Source organism: Odontomachus brunneus, unplaced genomic scaffold, assembly GCF_010583005.1.
Source record: "Odontomachus brunneus isolate Ranch 3 - 2012 unplaced genomic scaffold, Obru_v1 Obru_scaffold_128, whole genome shotgun sequence".
Classification (NCBI taxonomy): domain Eukaryota; kingdom Metazoa; phylum Arthropoda; class Insecta; order Hymenoptera; family Formicidae; genus Odontomachus; species Odontomachus brunneus.
Window position 1 is genome coordinate 851848 of NW_022639578.1, and position 16342 is coordinate 868189.

Genomic DNA, 16342 nt, shown 5'->3' on the forward strand with positions numbered 1-16342 from the left:
AAAGAGAGAGAGAGAGAGAGAGAGAGAGAGAGAGAGAGAGAGAGAGCAGTGTACGAAATATACAAACGAAAAATGTGAAACGTCGAGAGAGGAAAAGCAGGACGTGCTTGTGTTACAAGGGAGACCTACAGGGTTCTCCATGAACAGTTGTCGGAGGATATCGTATAAAATAAACACTGGCAGCCACTTATTTTCACAATGTCGGGAAAATTTGTCTTGCTTTCTCGGAGTGAATATTCTCGGAATATAAAAATTCGCGTAGACCACTCTATGGAATACTGCGGAGATCTTTCTTTGAAAACTTGATACATACATTCGGCCTTGCGCAACGTATCGCGCACCTCATAAAACTTGCATGCATTAAATCGCTTGCGAGACAAATGTACGTACACCGTCGCCGAAGCGTGCACTTTCGCGAACCGAATTCAGTATCCAACATCGAGAGCGAGCGAATCGTTGATCCGGCGAGTTCTCATCTAAAAGCAAATAAGCAAACATAAATAGCAGGAAGACTCGCGAGACAGTGTCGCGCAGTAAGTCCTGGTGGAACTAGAGAGACGCCGAGTAATCCAGCATCCACGCTGCAACGGCACCGCGTGGAATCGGCTACCAAGTCAGCGAACACATCCGGCATCGAGAATAGCGGCATTGTGCTCTCCGTTACGCGGCGTACTTTTTCGTGGGCCCGGCTTAAAAGCGCGCAAGGGTATGTGCGCACATCTACCTGGGCCCCGTAAAGCAAATCTTGGGACCATTAATAATATCGCCGGCGCAATTATCGGGCCAGCTGCCGCGCGTTCTCTTGGGGCCCCTTCTGGGCCCGTCGCGTCGGGCAGGTACCAAAGCTAGAAGCCCGCTGCTCCACGGGCGCGCATATATTCTATAGACGTGTACGTATGTCGCGTCCCTGAAACTTGGCCAGGAAGATACGTATCTCCTTGCTTCTTATTGCGGTTGTTGCCTGCCCTAATATTCGAGATAGCCGCGCCTGCTCGCAAAGACAAAAGCCGACGACTAGTGCTGCTAGTGCATTGAGAGGAGAAAAGTTTTGCTAATTTAAACACTGTAACGAAACACTGTAACAAAACACCGTAACAAATAGTTTGTTGATCTATATGGGACGGCAAATGAGCCCGCAGTGGGAACAAATGATTTGTTCAATTTGCTGCTCTGCAACGCTTCTGCAATGGAGACCTGACATAACCCAAATAGACGAGAACAAATATGATTCGTTTCTCAGGCAATGTATGTTTGTGAAAATGATGAGAAATGATTTGTACGAGAACGGTAACTATTCGTTCTGTTTCCCTAACGATCGTCAAACAGTAAACGCGCTTTTGTTCTGATAATCGAGGGATTTTTCTCAGTATAATTCGCGTCCAGCGAGCTGCTCACAACAACAGAGCCTCGATATGGATCGTGAAACGCTGGATAAGCATCGAGCGCATTGTGAGTAGAAAAGTACTAAGCGGGATTGATTTACGTCGGCGATAGATCAATAGTAGACAATGATCGATGTCGTAGAGCGAATATGATTCTTTCAGCATATGCTCACGCGGCAACGAACGGTACCATCAATGACCTATCAAAATTGCGGAAGAGTAATCTCGAATATTTTATCTCTGACGCTCTTCACGATCAATTCCAGAATGAGAGGAAAAAAGGAGCAGAGTGAACCGATGGAATCCTAATTTTAGCGTTGGCTCGCCGCGATTCCAATGGACGTTCATCGATTCATCTCGCGATTATAAACAATATTGGCATGCGCTAATTCAATGATTGCAATTAAATCACTCAAATAATGCCTGCCGCTGCAAATCACGCAACGCTATCACGTCCCTTCCACCACTTACGCCAGATTATAGTTCGATATCCGGCAGTCCCTCAACAACGGCTCGGCATATATCACCAGCAAAGTTTGCCCACCGACAATTGCCCTCCTCCTCCTCCTCCTCCTCCTCTTGCACCACCGCCACTACCACCTCCACTACCTCCACCTCCACCACCTCCTCCTCCTCCCCCTGCTCCCTCTCTGCTCGTTCCCACTGTCGGACCGTGACGAATGTATGTACATCATCTCGCGGCCGCAATCTCGTGCCCGTCGATTCATTAATTAATCGCTGGACACACATACAGAGACCGCGTGTTCGCGCACGGTGGCAATTACCGGCGCATTGTCGCGCATAAATCATTAGCAAACGCGTCGCTTCCATAATTCGGTTAATTTGCAGTGTTTTTGCCGACGTAATGTAACGCACCGCGACGCTCCCCACCATTCGCTTTCTCTTATCTTAATTATCTCGTTAGACTGGCGTTAATTTGCGTGACAATGACGCGATTGATGTCATGCACAATTTTGGTCGAGACGATTCGGCGCGCCAGCTGGAAAAGTCGAGTCGGGTATTTAAATGAATTATATGTGCACATATTGTGAAATGAGCACTCGTTGAACTGAAATTAATTTAACAAGTCGCGGCGTAACCTCATCGGGGATCTCTTCTGGACGGCGTAAACATTTCTTTATTTTTTTGTTAGCTCCGGGCGCGTTTCGCAATTTTAGATAATAAATTGCTACGAGGGCGATGAAATCGATGACATCTTATCCGAATTGATTTACCACGACTCGCCGATTGGAACATTTCACGCGTTCAATGATAATATTTAATTGCCAACTGAAAGATTACACCCCGTCATGGAAAATTAGTAATTGAATTAAATGAATAATCACCAATATGACGTTTATATTAATTTGATATCCAATGTATATGCAGAATTTTTCTCTTCAAATGATTTACCGGCAATTTTTATGTACCGCCAAGTAAGCAATTAATACATTTAATAAACATCAACATTATGATTACCTTTTGCTATTATTATGAATAAATCCCAAACAAGAGGAAGTGTGTTGTTAAATTACATTTGCGGCTTCATTAAATCGTGCGAACGATAAAATCGATGATATCTTATCGCACAGACAATATAAGTTTCTAGCTGAAAATAACAAAATTCACTGCACTGCGCCATCATTCAATATCCAAAAGAATTACATTTAAATAATTGAATTCATTAATTAAATAGTATTAGTCGCCGAAAGAAAATCGATCACAATTAAACTTATATTATTGAAAGATTTATCGCCATTTTAAAATATCAAGCGCCCTTTTATCGAAAGTAATTTGAATTTTAATAATATAAGTAATATAAATAATGTAACACAATACACGCGCGCGGATTTAACGATGCAAACAGTATAGGAAGACAGGCAAATCTGAACGAGCGTGAGTTAAATGCTTGCAGAATAAGAAAGCCTTCTAAAACGTATTTGCGTGAAAAATGTACCGACGGTACACCTTTATATTTATGGATGGCTCAGTCCTCTTTTCTTTTTGACTGATCAGCCGATAACAGTGGGATTATGTTCAGTATGTATTTATCGATAACCTGGAGATAAGGCGACGTAAAGAGCACAAATCGTGCTTCAAATCGTCGGCCGTTCGTTCTTATTGAACATGTCCGTTGACGTACACTACTTCAACGGTTCTAGCTATTGGATTACATATTGCCTGAGTTAACCCTCGTCAACGTAGGCGTCTTTGAGACTCACTTTTATATTTACACGAATATCACGACGCGGGGACGAAATTGCGCGTGTCCAGCAATGTCGGGCAACGATACGATTTCAAAACAGTGATAAGTATTAACTGTCTCTTTAAACGTGATGGCATAGTGCCACTAGAATTTTTCCGGTGTATCGCCGCCAAAAGACACTTTTATACACTGAGAAAAATTTCTGGTAATAATTATCTAGCTTATGTTATAGTTACTAAATTTAGTGAAATAATATCAACTAAATATAAAAGGTGAATATGACTATATGAAAATTAATGTTATTAACTATTTTGTAATTATTACCACACATTTATTTATTTGATAACATTTACCATATTGATAACTATTTACCAAATAGTATACTAAAACGCACAACCAAATGGCTTTGGTAAGTATTATCAGACTTTTTTTTCGGTGTAGGTTTATGATAAGCGTAAAATATAATAATAATTTATTAATAGCATACGATGTGTCTCATACTTTATTATTTGTGAATTTTTTTTTTTGGGAGAATAATTGACTGATGAATTTTTTTTGAGAAAGCCTTTTCTTTAAAAAGTTGTAACTCACATCTGCTACGTATCAGTGACAAATAGACATTGAAACAAAGCTCTATACATATAGCGCAAGAAATTCTACATTACTACATCGATGTTTCACGTACAACGCGCGTTTATTGCTTTTTTTGTTTGAAGCCTGCTTACATTAATCGCGCCGACAGAAACATCGCTTAACACCAGGCTGGATAATCAAGATTCTAATGCATCTCGAAAAAAAAGAAAATTTATTACGAACAAACATGGTAACTGCTTTCCTCATATTTTTCTAACTGAATTATACTTTAGAAAATACATTTCAACAGCCATCTTTTTTCTAATGTGTTATACGATCATTATTGTTCAAACATCATGACTTTATCAAATCGTAATCTTTAACCACGCATACTCCAGGTATTCTCCCGTCACATTACTTTCACCAACAAACCACCAACTTCAAACAAACAGAATTTGTTAAAAAAAAGAAAAACATCTTGCTCTTTATTTTCGCGTATGAAGAATGCGGGTGTCCCCAAATTTTTTTCGACAACTTCCATTATACAGGCCCGCACGTGCGTAATCTCAAAGAATGATTATTTCCACTCGTCTGTGCAGTGAATGTTCAGTCGTGACTATCAGCTTATCGCAGCGCGTGTGAGTCAGTCATTAATAAAAGGGTGGCCCGTGCACACCATGAAAAGCGTGGAGCCGAGGGTTCGTATCGATCAAATAACCATCGGCCATCATGTGTGAAGACGCAGAACGAGGGGGGTTTCGGCTCCTAACCGGCACTGTGCTTGGTGATTTTCATCAATTCCACGCTCCGCAATAACGTTCGTGAAAGAAAAGTTGGCGCGATATAGACGCACATAAAATAATCCAACAGCTTGGTATTTCCTCTCTCTCTTTCTTTCCCTTCTTCTTTTTATTTACTACGCAAATTACGAAGGAATATTATGTACGCTACAATATTAAAGTATAAAATTACTGTTTGAATCTTTTTTCACGATGAATACTCGACGGCGTACACTTTACGCCATTCAGAGCAATGCTAACATGGATAAACCGAATCGAACGAATCGCAATTGAAACAACAAAATCAATCTCATTGTCCAAACCTGCAATTACAAGAGAATTTCATATCCTTCCGGTTGAAACACGTGGCGGCCGTTATAACGTTGTAACTTGCGCTTTACAAGACATCCTCTTTAACGTCCGCAACGAAACGTACCCGGTGCTCGACAAATTCACGTCACATCAAAAAAGTAACTGAAGTGCACGATAGGATAAATAACCGACGTGGCAACTCGTGATAATAGATACGGTGCAGATCACGTCCGGAAGAGTGTATATTTTTTCACGTAACCACCGAGCTTGAATATAAATACAAAGCTGCATTACTATGAAACTCGGGTCGATCTATTTGACCCCCCGATATGCGCGCATGCATTACCGGATAATGCACGTGCGTACATTAATTACACGTCGGACAGGCTGTACGTTCTCTCTCTCTCTCTCTCTCTCTCTTTCGCGCGCTCTTTTCCTCCCTCACTCTCTTTCTTTCTCTCTCGTGCCCAGGAAGCTTCGTATCGAATTTATCAAAAACACGACGGGAAGCCCGTGGGATGATAGAGGCGAGGAGAAAGTGAATGTGGCCGGCAATTGAGCTCTCTCGCGTATCTATGATACCGAATGATGCTGCGTTTCTCGTTATTGCATTTAGAAATCCCGCTTACTCCCACGAATTTCATTCCGGCCGGATTAATCGGTGGCGGCGAGCGCCGTTGTGAAAGAAGGAGGGAGAAGGGGAGAGGAGAGCAATAGTCGGCGCGCGATACAGAGGGAGAGAGAGAATGAGCGAGTGAGGAGGGAGGGATCGTTCGCATTTATCCGAAGTGTCATATTTTTAGAGATTCGCGTAACTCGCGCGACCGGTTTCGCGTACTACTCCAACTCAGTTCCTCCCAATTGTAGAGCGTTTCGCGCTCATGAATACGACAAGGATAAGTAAGAATATAAGTGTTAATAAGAACGGTACGTAAGGATTTAACCTTCGCAATTGACCCGGCTACATGTGTAAAAGACGGTGTGGTAACTGACTAGAATAAAAATAATGACAATGTATCATTATAATTCGCATCGGATTATTCGGATTGAATAATGCATCAGACTCGATGGGAATTATTAAAAAGTTTGTATCTGAAATTTTTTTCAATTCGCGCGTGCAATAGCGCGTAGAACAATATGATAGGCGGCGATTACGATCTCGCGCATATCACCGGACGAGAATGGTGTAATATTGCGCAAGGAGCCGTTTGAGCGGCCCGTAATGAACATATGTATATAATAACGCAAGTTATAAAAGGAGCACAACCCAGTTCTAGAAAGCCCTGTTTTGTTTGTGCATGCGAATTTGTGTATGGAACGAATATAACCTACTATTATTATCGCGAGTAATAATAGCAATACAGCTGAACTGCAGCTGCTCGTCGATGTACGGAAGCGTGCTCAAATGAGTATGTCGCAATACAATTCTCGTAAATTGTACGTGCAAATCGTATGCACCGACTTTGTCGTAAAAAGCTGCTTAAAATGCCAAGTGTGCCTCTATAAAATACGTGCGCACTAAATGGTGACGAAGAGGAAATTTTTGGAATTTTCCAATATCATATCGATCATTCGCGAGATATGAGCGCGTGATTGATAGCAGCTACCGTTTTGATGCAAAATTTTAGTATATCTGACTGACAACACCGGCGCGGAAAGGCAAGTAATTAATTATATAGAATGACAGCGGTTGAATGGGGCTGGGGAGGGGAATCAGATTTTAAATAAAATTCGCCCATCCCGATTCATTTTCAATCTCTTCTATTTATCCTAACTAATTCTCCCGATTGTCTGGAAAATATACTTTCATGTCTTTGGCGTTTAATTTTGGTACATTCACGTGCCATTGTCGCTCATATTTTGCCTGGCAATCTGGCATTTTGTCCGCCAGACAAAGTGAGTTTCTACTTTGTGTATACTTCAATTACTAGTTCACGTAATTGCACTTTAAACGTCTGTTAAACATAATTATCAAGATGATTCTCTGAAAATTCTCCTTAGAGTTTTTCCTAACATCTTTAGGGAAAGTCGACCGCGTCGTTTGTTAAAATAAAAAAAATTTGATGTCGGGATTATGTGGTGTAGCAGGGGATGCGTGAACAGAGGCGCACGAGAGGGGCCTGCGTTAGGCGATGCTTTAGATTTAGGTGGCTATACGAGTGCTGCGTGTGCGCGTGTGCGTGCACATACACGACTGTCATTATATTCATGTCTGCACGGGCCGATTTATTGATCACTTGCGTCGCACGCAGTACGATGAATATGCGTGCTTATTGTGTCTCAACCGTATGATGTAAAAAGAAATGACGTTGTAGCTTTGTTTGCGCGTGCTTATGTGCGTACTGATGCAAGAAAACAAGAAAAGGTCGAATCATTAATTGCGGCTACCAGGAATAGTTAATATTGTTGCATGCGGTGAATGATAAAGCGAATAATAATAAAGGACGCGTTAATATGGAGTATGAAAACTATATTCAAAAGTTTGCAACTCCAAGAGGAAGAGAACCAATGACAAAATATTAATATATAAATATGCATACATACGTATGCATATCATTAATTGCTTAGTCATTCACTTCAACTTTTAAATTTTATATTCGAACACTTTTCTTGACTCTGCTATTTCACCATCTGTACTATTCGAAAAGTTGGAAAATAATGGGTATAGTTTACGTGTTACGAACGAAGAAACGAAGAAAACGTGTGAAATGGGAATAAAGAGAAAGGTACTTCCAAATTTCATTGAAGATATTACTGGAGAGTAGGGAGAGCTTGAATTTTTTGCAGATAATATTTCGATATTAATATTTCTGAGAAATAGATTTCGGAGCCCGGTATTTAATTTGTACGTATGTAAGCAAGTATAACTAACAAGATGAAAAATCTGGAAGTTGACTAGCATGACGTCAATTAGCAAGGCGATACGCACATCAGGACTGCAAATTGCTGAAAAGTTAAGAGTAAGAGAGATAGAGATAGAGAGATTTCTGACGGCAGGAAGTATATTATTTAGGAGAATAAGAAAGAGAAAGGATATGAAACGCATACAATAGCGATAGAAGGCGGAGCTAGCGAGTAGAGATTTGAATCCACTGCAGATTGCATTTGATGCAAAACATCGCGAACGGCAAGTATTCACAACGGTGTTCCGCATTTCGCAAAAGAACTTAGCAATGACAAATAGATATCGTCGAGTGTGCGCTCAGGCGTAACGGTACGGTGCATTCGCAATGAAGGGACAAATCCGTCGGAGTCGACGTGGATTCTGCTCCAGACTTCATGCCACAATGACACCGCTATACCTGTCGGAGAGTTTGCGCTACGTGTAATATACGATGTGCTACGTGCTAGAGTGTGTGAGGTAGCACCTGGACTTTGCGAATCGATAGTTGGTTATTTGACTAAAGTTTCAACGATTAACACTGCTAAAATTGCAATTCAAAACGGTTTGCTAACTTCACAACATCGAGACCGAATAGTTCTGAATAGCCCGTCAGATTTCTTCCGACGAGTACCGGCATTTCTCACAAAAAAGACATTTTTTTGAAGTTTTTAAAAAAATTAGGAAAGAAAAGTGGAGAAATTCTAATTTCAATTCCGAATAGTTCTGAACAATTCATCAGATGCCTACTTTTACTAGAATCCACCTCCTATATCTGATAGAGTTTGTTTTCTAGAAATTATAGTTTATTTTTATCTTCAGAGTTAACATACCTATGATATTCTTTTCTGGTTAACATACCTGTGATATTCTTTTCTGCTATAAATCACTGTCTTGCACACATATGTCAAATTTACAATTAAAAGTAAACATGTATTGAACACTGCTTAGTTTTCACTTTGGTATGGTCTTCTGTGTTGGTAAAAGAAAATAAAATATAGTTGCAACTTGTAGATAAAGTAGTAACATAAAACCGTAAGTATCGCGCAGGTAATAACAACCGGCAATATGGTACATATATGACGGTATTTTCTACAGATTTCGCGGAAATCGGATCACATTCTCGGTTAAGCGAAAAAAAGTTACTTATTCAAGTTATTCAGTCATAATCAAGTATTTTGATTTACTAATGACTGAATAACTTGAATAAGTAACTTTTTTTCGCTTAACCGAGAATGTGATCCGATTTCCGCGAAATCTGTAGAAAATACCGTCATATATGTACCATATTGCCGGTTGTTATTACCTGCGCGATACTTACGGTTTTATGTTACTACTTTATCTACAAGTTGCAACTATATTTTATTTTCTTTTACCAACACCAAAAGATCAAATAGTCAAAAAATCTTTTCTATTTGATCTTTTATTGCATCTTTTGTTTCATAATACTATTACATTATTTGCTCCAAAAATATTAAAATATCAAATATCTAATATTTAAACTAACATCTGATAATTATAAAGCAAAAAACTATAATTGTTGTAAGATATATTTTTGGAAACGTGTGTTACGCATTAATAAATGTACACGTGATTATGTTAGAACTTATCTGACGCAATTTCACTCAATATTTATTATTCGCCAAATATAGTAAAAATGAATCAAAATTTATAAAAATTTATAAAAATGCTAATATATAAATATATATACATACGTACGTATACATATCATTAATTACTTAATCATTCACTTCAACTTTTAAATTTTATCTTCAAACTCATCACTTTTCTTGACTCTGCTATTTCACCATCTGTACCATTCGGAAACTCGGAAAATAATGAGTATAGTGTACGTGTTACAAAGAAACGAGAAGAATAAAGAAAACGGGAATGAAGAAGTGGGAATGAAGCTGGAACGTAAGAATTGACCAATTACGATCGAGAATTCACAACGGCGACCTTATAATTCGACGATTCTCAACATGATTGGTCAATTCTTATGTGTCTTATAATTACTGTACAGAAAGTGTGCGTGGACAGCTTCAAAAGTAAGATGCCTTCAATTTTATTGGAGATTACTGAAGAGTAGGCAGAGCTTGAATAGACTATACTGCCATCTACTATGTCACATATTGTGATATAATACATTTATACACACAAAACATATTGTACACAGTATTGAAATTCTTTGAAGTGGTGCCCTCACTTTACAATTACCCTAAAAATCCTTTAAAATATTTGAAATTCGTCACAGTTAACTCTCTTATAATATTCTCATATTTAGATCGCATACATTCAACTATGGTCGAGTTTTTTAATTCATTGATGGATCCATCGCATGATGCGCAAATGCAATGTTTCGCTGTATTTACGCATCATGCGATGGAGCCATCGATGAATTAAAAAACTCGCCTTATATTTCCTCTAAATATTAAGTCAACTATATCGATCATATTCATAGATCTAATATTATTCATTTGCGATATATTGTAGATGACAGTATAGCTCTCCCTACTCTCTAGTAATATCTTCCTATTCTCCAATAATATCTCTCTACTCTTCAGTAATATCTCCAATGAAATTTAGAGGCTTTTCCTTTATTCCCACTTCACACGTTTTCTTCGTTCTCTTTATTTCTTCGTTCGTAACACGTATACTACTCACTATTTCCCGAGTTTTCGAATAGTACAGATGGTAAAATAGCAGAGTCAAGAAAAGTGTTCGACGATAAAATTTAAAAGTTGAAGTGAATGACTAAGTAATTAATGATATGCATACATATGTATATATATTTATATATTAGTATTTTTATAAATTTTTATAAATTATTATAAATTTTATAAATTTTTGTGTGTATAAACAAAATTTGTGTGTGTGTACAATATGTTTTGTGTAAAAACTGATTGGACGCATAACCAGGTTAGCATAAAATTACGATGACAGATCGGAAATGAAAAAAAATTGCAACATTTGCAGCATGTTGTCGTTGTAGTTATTCAGTAGACGACTTATCATCATCGGTCACCAACACAGATAGACATTATCAAAGCCACAATAATAACGTGTCTGTTTCTGAATAGCAAAAATCCATCAAGATTGAAGTAATACAACGATAACGTTTTGCGCGAATACATAAATACATTACAATGCAATAATATATTCCAAATGTATAGCAACGTAATATATAGCAGGCGTATTTGCAATATTCCAATCTAGCAACGAAACATTTGACGTTTCTGCGATCATTTTATACTATACGAGTAAATAAATATCAATGGTTCTCTCAGCAACTTTTAGAAGTATTTTATAATTCAGGACGCTATTTTTTCTCTCTCTCTCACAACACATAAAAAAAACCTTGAATATCAATTATCTAAATGATATAAATATATATAAATATAAATAAATAAATAAATAAATAAATAAGATATATATATATATATATATATATATATATATAAGTCGAATTCCAATGAAACTACACTGAGAAAAAAGCGGTTGAATTGACAAAATCAGCGGTCATCGGCCATTAAAGAAACATTGGATCAATTCAACAAAATTCAATGTTAATGCAACAATAAGTTGCGTTGAAATCACTATATCAACGCAATTTATTGTTGCATTAACATTGAATTTTGTTGAATTGATCCAATGTTTCTTTGATGACTGGTGACCGATTTTGTCAATCTAACCGCTTTTTTCTCAGTGTAGACAATTCACATAAATGTTATTGCGTACTGTCAAAAGCAGAGCATTTCGTAGGTAGAAAAACTTTGCCGATTACTAATTTCCTAATATTAAATAACACTATAAATATTCTTAGCGATTAATTATTCCAAATATTAAGGAACACGATAAACAAAGCGCCACGTGTTTTATGACACATCATCCAATTACACTGGGAAATTCTCGCGAAAGCGCCTATGAAGAAGACAGGAAGCATGTCGCGACGCAATCTTTCGCGGTTAACTCGTATTGAAAATAGTTTAATTAAGTAAAACTCGTACTATTGCTTTCTACTAAACGATTATATGTAATATCTATGTATTTTCCGGTCGTTTCAATGTTGAATCATTGCCAGATGCTAGACTTTCGATTTCGAACTGGTATTTGCAACAAAGGCCTTTGAGAATAATTCATTTATAGAAAACTTTATAGATGTCGAGATCCCTCCAAAAACAACTTCAGCAACTCAGTATCTATAATCTGAGATTAAGATAAAAGTCCCCTAATTATGAGTCACATGAGGACTAACTTCTATTCATTTACGTAAATTAATCGATCAAACATTAAAATAAAAAAAGTCTTTTTGTTGTTCTTATTTTTTGATGTTAAATTAATTATTTATTTAATAATTAATTAATTATTTTTATATTAATAATGTCCACATTCACATTGTTTCAATCAACATAAGGTGTCGACTCATACTGTCTCAAATAATTGAAGCAAACGACAAGCAAACGACAAGCTCATGACAAGTCGGACGTGACAATCTCACTTTTACGGAATTTTGCACTATTATGTCTTAAGGGAATACCACACTTGAAAACTTTACTGACCAAAACACTGACTTTTTTTTGCAAGTTTTTTACATTGTATTGATTGCACAGAATTACAAACGCCTTTAAACACTGAAAGTACGTGCAATAATAAACTGAAGCAATAGTTCAATATGTAAAGGAAACGATAAAAATTTTCAAAATTCACATTTCGAGTTTAATGCAAAAGTTCTACAGCTTGCATATATCGAACGTATATTTGCTCCGATTCAAACAAATTTTTTCAAAGAAAATATTGTTATAAATACATTGTATTGATTGCACAGAATTACAAACGCCTTTAAACACTAAAAGTACGTGCAATAATAAACTGAAGCAATAGTTCAATATGTAAAGGAAACGATAAAAATTTTCAAAATTCACATTTCGAGTTTAATGCAAAAGTACTGCAGCTTGCATATATCAAACGTATATTTGCTCCGATTCAAACAAATTTTTTCAAAGAAAATATTGTTATAAATACATTGTATTGATTGCATAGAATTACAAACGCCTTTAAACACTGAAAGTACGTGCAATAATAAACTGAAGCAATAGCTCAATATGTAAAGGAAACGATAAAAATTTTCAAAATTCACATTTCGAGTTTAATGCAAAAGTACTGCAGCTTGCATATATCGAACGTATATTTGCTCCGATTCAAACAAATTTTTTCAAAGAAAATATTGTTATAAATACATTGTATTGATTGCATAGAATTACAAACGCCTTTAAACACTGAAAGTACGTGCAATAATAAACTGAAGCAATAGCTCAATATGTAAAGGAAACGATAAAAATTTTCAAAATTCACATTTCGAGTTTAATGCAAAAGTACTGCAGCTTGCATATATCGAACGTATATTTGCTCCGATTCAAACAAATTTTTTCAAAGAAAATATTGTTATAAATACATTGTATTGATTGCATAGAATTACAAACGCCTTTAAACACTGAAAGTACGTGCAATAATAAACTGAAGCAATAGCTCAATATGTAAAGGAAACGATAAAAATTTTCAAAATTCACATTTCGAGTTTAATGCAAAAGTACTGCAGCTTGCATATATCGAACGTATATTTGCTCCGATTCAAACAAATTTTTTCAAAGAAAATATTGTTATAAATACATTGTATTGATTGCATAGAATTACAAACGCCTTTAAACACTGAAAGTACGTGCAATAATAAACTGAAGCAATAGCTCAATATGTAAAGGAAACGATAAAAATTTTCAAAATTCACATTTCGAGTTTAATGCAAAAGTGCTGCAGCTTGCATATATCGAACGTATATTTGCTCCGATTCAAACAAATTTTTTCAAAGAAAATATTGTTATAAAATTCACAACTATAAAATATAAAAACTTAGAATTATAGTAAAAGTTTGTAGGAAAATTTCTGTATATATGCATGGTTAGGTTTTCTGTTAGATATAATAAAACGAGACCGCACATATTTATGTAAGATCTATATAAAAGAAGAAATATAAAAAGATTAGCGCGTTTGTATTAGCGTTTTGACAATAGCCTCTGTATTATCGTATGCTTTATTGACATTTGTGAAGTATATACGTCACTTCCACTTTGACTTTCCCTTAAGTCTTACGTGTTTATCCGAACGTTGTCACGTCTAGCGTTGTCCGTGTGAGCTCGACGCCGTGAATCTCAAATAAACTGATTATTCGTACGTGCGCGGCACATCTCGCGGATTCAATTGCGCGCAACGGAAGTTCCCAGCGAACTCGAGAGAACTTTTTTGCGAGGAATCGTGTCGTTTCGCGCGCGCATCGCGCACTGAGCGCACACGTAGGCTCTGTAAAAGCGCGCGCGTCGAGCAGCGAGCAGGACGGCGCAATTAACGGCGTGGGCCGTGGTCGATCGTGCAATTAACTTTAACGAACGGGCGGCCTTGCGATTAAACTTAATTAGTATCGCGGTAATAACTCGTTAATAATCAGAACCGTGTGTATGGGAGCTTGATCCTGTGTGTTCACGGCCGTGCACGTGCACGCATCATCGTCTCTTGGAGCGCGCGAGTACGCATTTATAGATACACACACACGCGCGCGTATATGCGTGTGATGCGTGCGATATATATGTGAGCGCGTGTGTGTATACACGCGTGTGCGCGCGCGCTCGCACGCGCGTCTGTGTACATTTATGGGCCTGTGTGGATGGGTTTCATATTTACGTGACGACGACGGCGACGAAGAGAAGGAAGACGATGCTACACGATCTCGACACTGAGCGATGGTTACGAGAAGACTGCTCGTTTTCACACCAAATCAAGCGCCAACAAATAAAGCGCACATTCAGCAGCACCAACCAAAAAGGATTAGAGATCATTATAAAATGGAAGCAACACGACAATGCATTCACTGGCCGCGCGTTTGATCTGCCGCGCACGTAGTCTGTGAAATTACCTTCGCTCTTTCTCTCTTTCGGGTCTTCTCTCTTAATCGCACTAGCCGTTGAAAATAATGAGTAACAGCCTCTTCGTCCTGGATGACACGTGAGTAACGGCCGGAACGATCAAATCAGGATCCCACGAGTTTGTGCGCAACCAAACAGACCGTCTGGACAACTGAACAATGAGAGTAACCGAAGGACTTGACCGTACAGCAGCTACCGGTGTGGCATCGCGCTTCTCGTCATTCTCTCTCTTTCTTGCGTCGCTCCGTTCCTGCGTCACGGCACACCACTGTTCTACCGAGAGTCCTCTTTCGCGCGGCGACACTGTCCTGTCGCGTTACTTCGGGGCGCGATATACGAATATCGAAGCAGCGCTCAAACCCAGCGCGTGTAAGATCAATGAATCGCGGAGTACGCGCACGCCGCTCCCGCGTAGCACGTAGCGAGAGTTGTTGAACGAGCACCGAGCGAGTAACTACGTGAGTAAAAGCGTGCACACACACGACCGTCTCTCTCTCCCGGATGACGACGAGCGAGGCGGCTGGATAGCACGATCACGAACCTGATTGCGGGGCGGCGCACCGAATTATGGTCCGCTTTACGCTTTCGGCGATCGCTCGCTCCCTCTACGCCGCGCATCTGCCTCCTTGTCGTTCTCGCGTTATCTCGCTCGCTCTCGCGGGTTCCCCACTACGCGCACGTACGTACACGACGGTGGCCCTGTACCAGCTGGCGGTGGATCCCCCACTCAGTTCTCAGTTGGTACAGTGACTCTTTATAGCGCGCAGACACTCTCCCACCACCACCAGGACGCGTTCTCCACCACGGGTAGTACACCGCTGTCTCCCCACTGCGCGCTACTCGCTCGCGCGCGCGGTAGCATTGCCCCTTGTGCCCGCTGAGACTGGAGAATAGGCGCGAGAGGGGCAGAGACGGAGACGTTACCACTTTACGACGTAGCTGCGGGGATGATGACGGATACGTCGCTGAGGCGAGGCGCGTGAGGATGCTTTACGTCTTCCGGTGTGTGAGGTTTTAGCGCGAGAATGATTTTCGGCCTGAGCGTTTGAGCTCCGCGGAAGCCGGCGATGTCGGCGGCCTAACCAGACAGGATGTTTCTACTTGTGTGAGGAAGCGTCTTCCGAGCTGAGATCATTTCCGCAGCAACGGCTCGCGAACGTTGCCGAATAGATCAGGATGTGGGTATAGGTGGATAGGCTGTGATTTGACAAAAAATCAATTTGTGAAAACGTCATATT

General features: G+C 39.0%; 1 long non-coding RNA gene across 2 annotated transcripts in view; it reads right to left on the bottom strand.

Annotated features, from left to right (window-relative positions):
• The window catches only part of LOC116849936, a 35514-nt gene extending 19827 nt beyond the window's left edge, over positions 1-15687 (bottom strand). For both annotated transcript variants that reach the window (XR_004379217.1, XR_004379218.1), the window contains exon 1: positions 15095-15687. This is a non-coding gene — a long non-coding RNA (uncharacterized LOC116849936). The remainder of the gene's footprint in view (positions 1-15094) is intronic.
• Between the last annotated feature and the right edge of the window lie 655 nt (positions 15688-16342).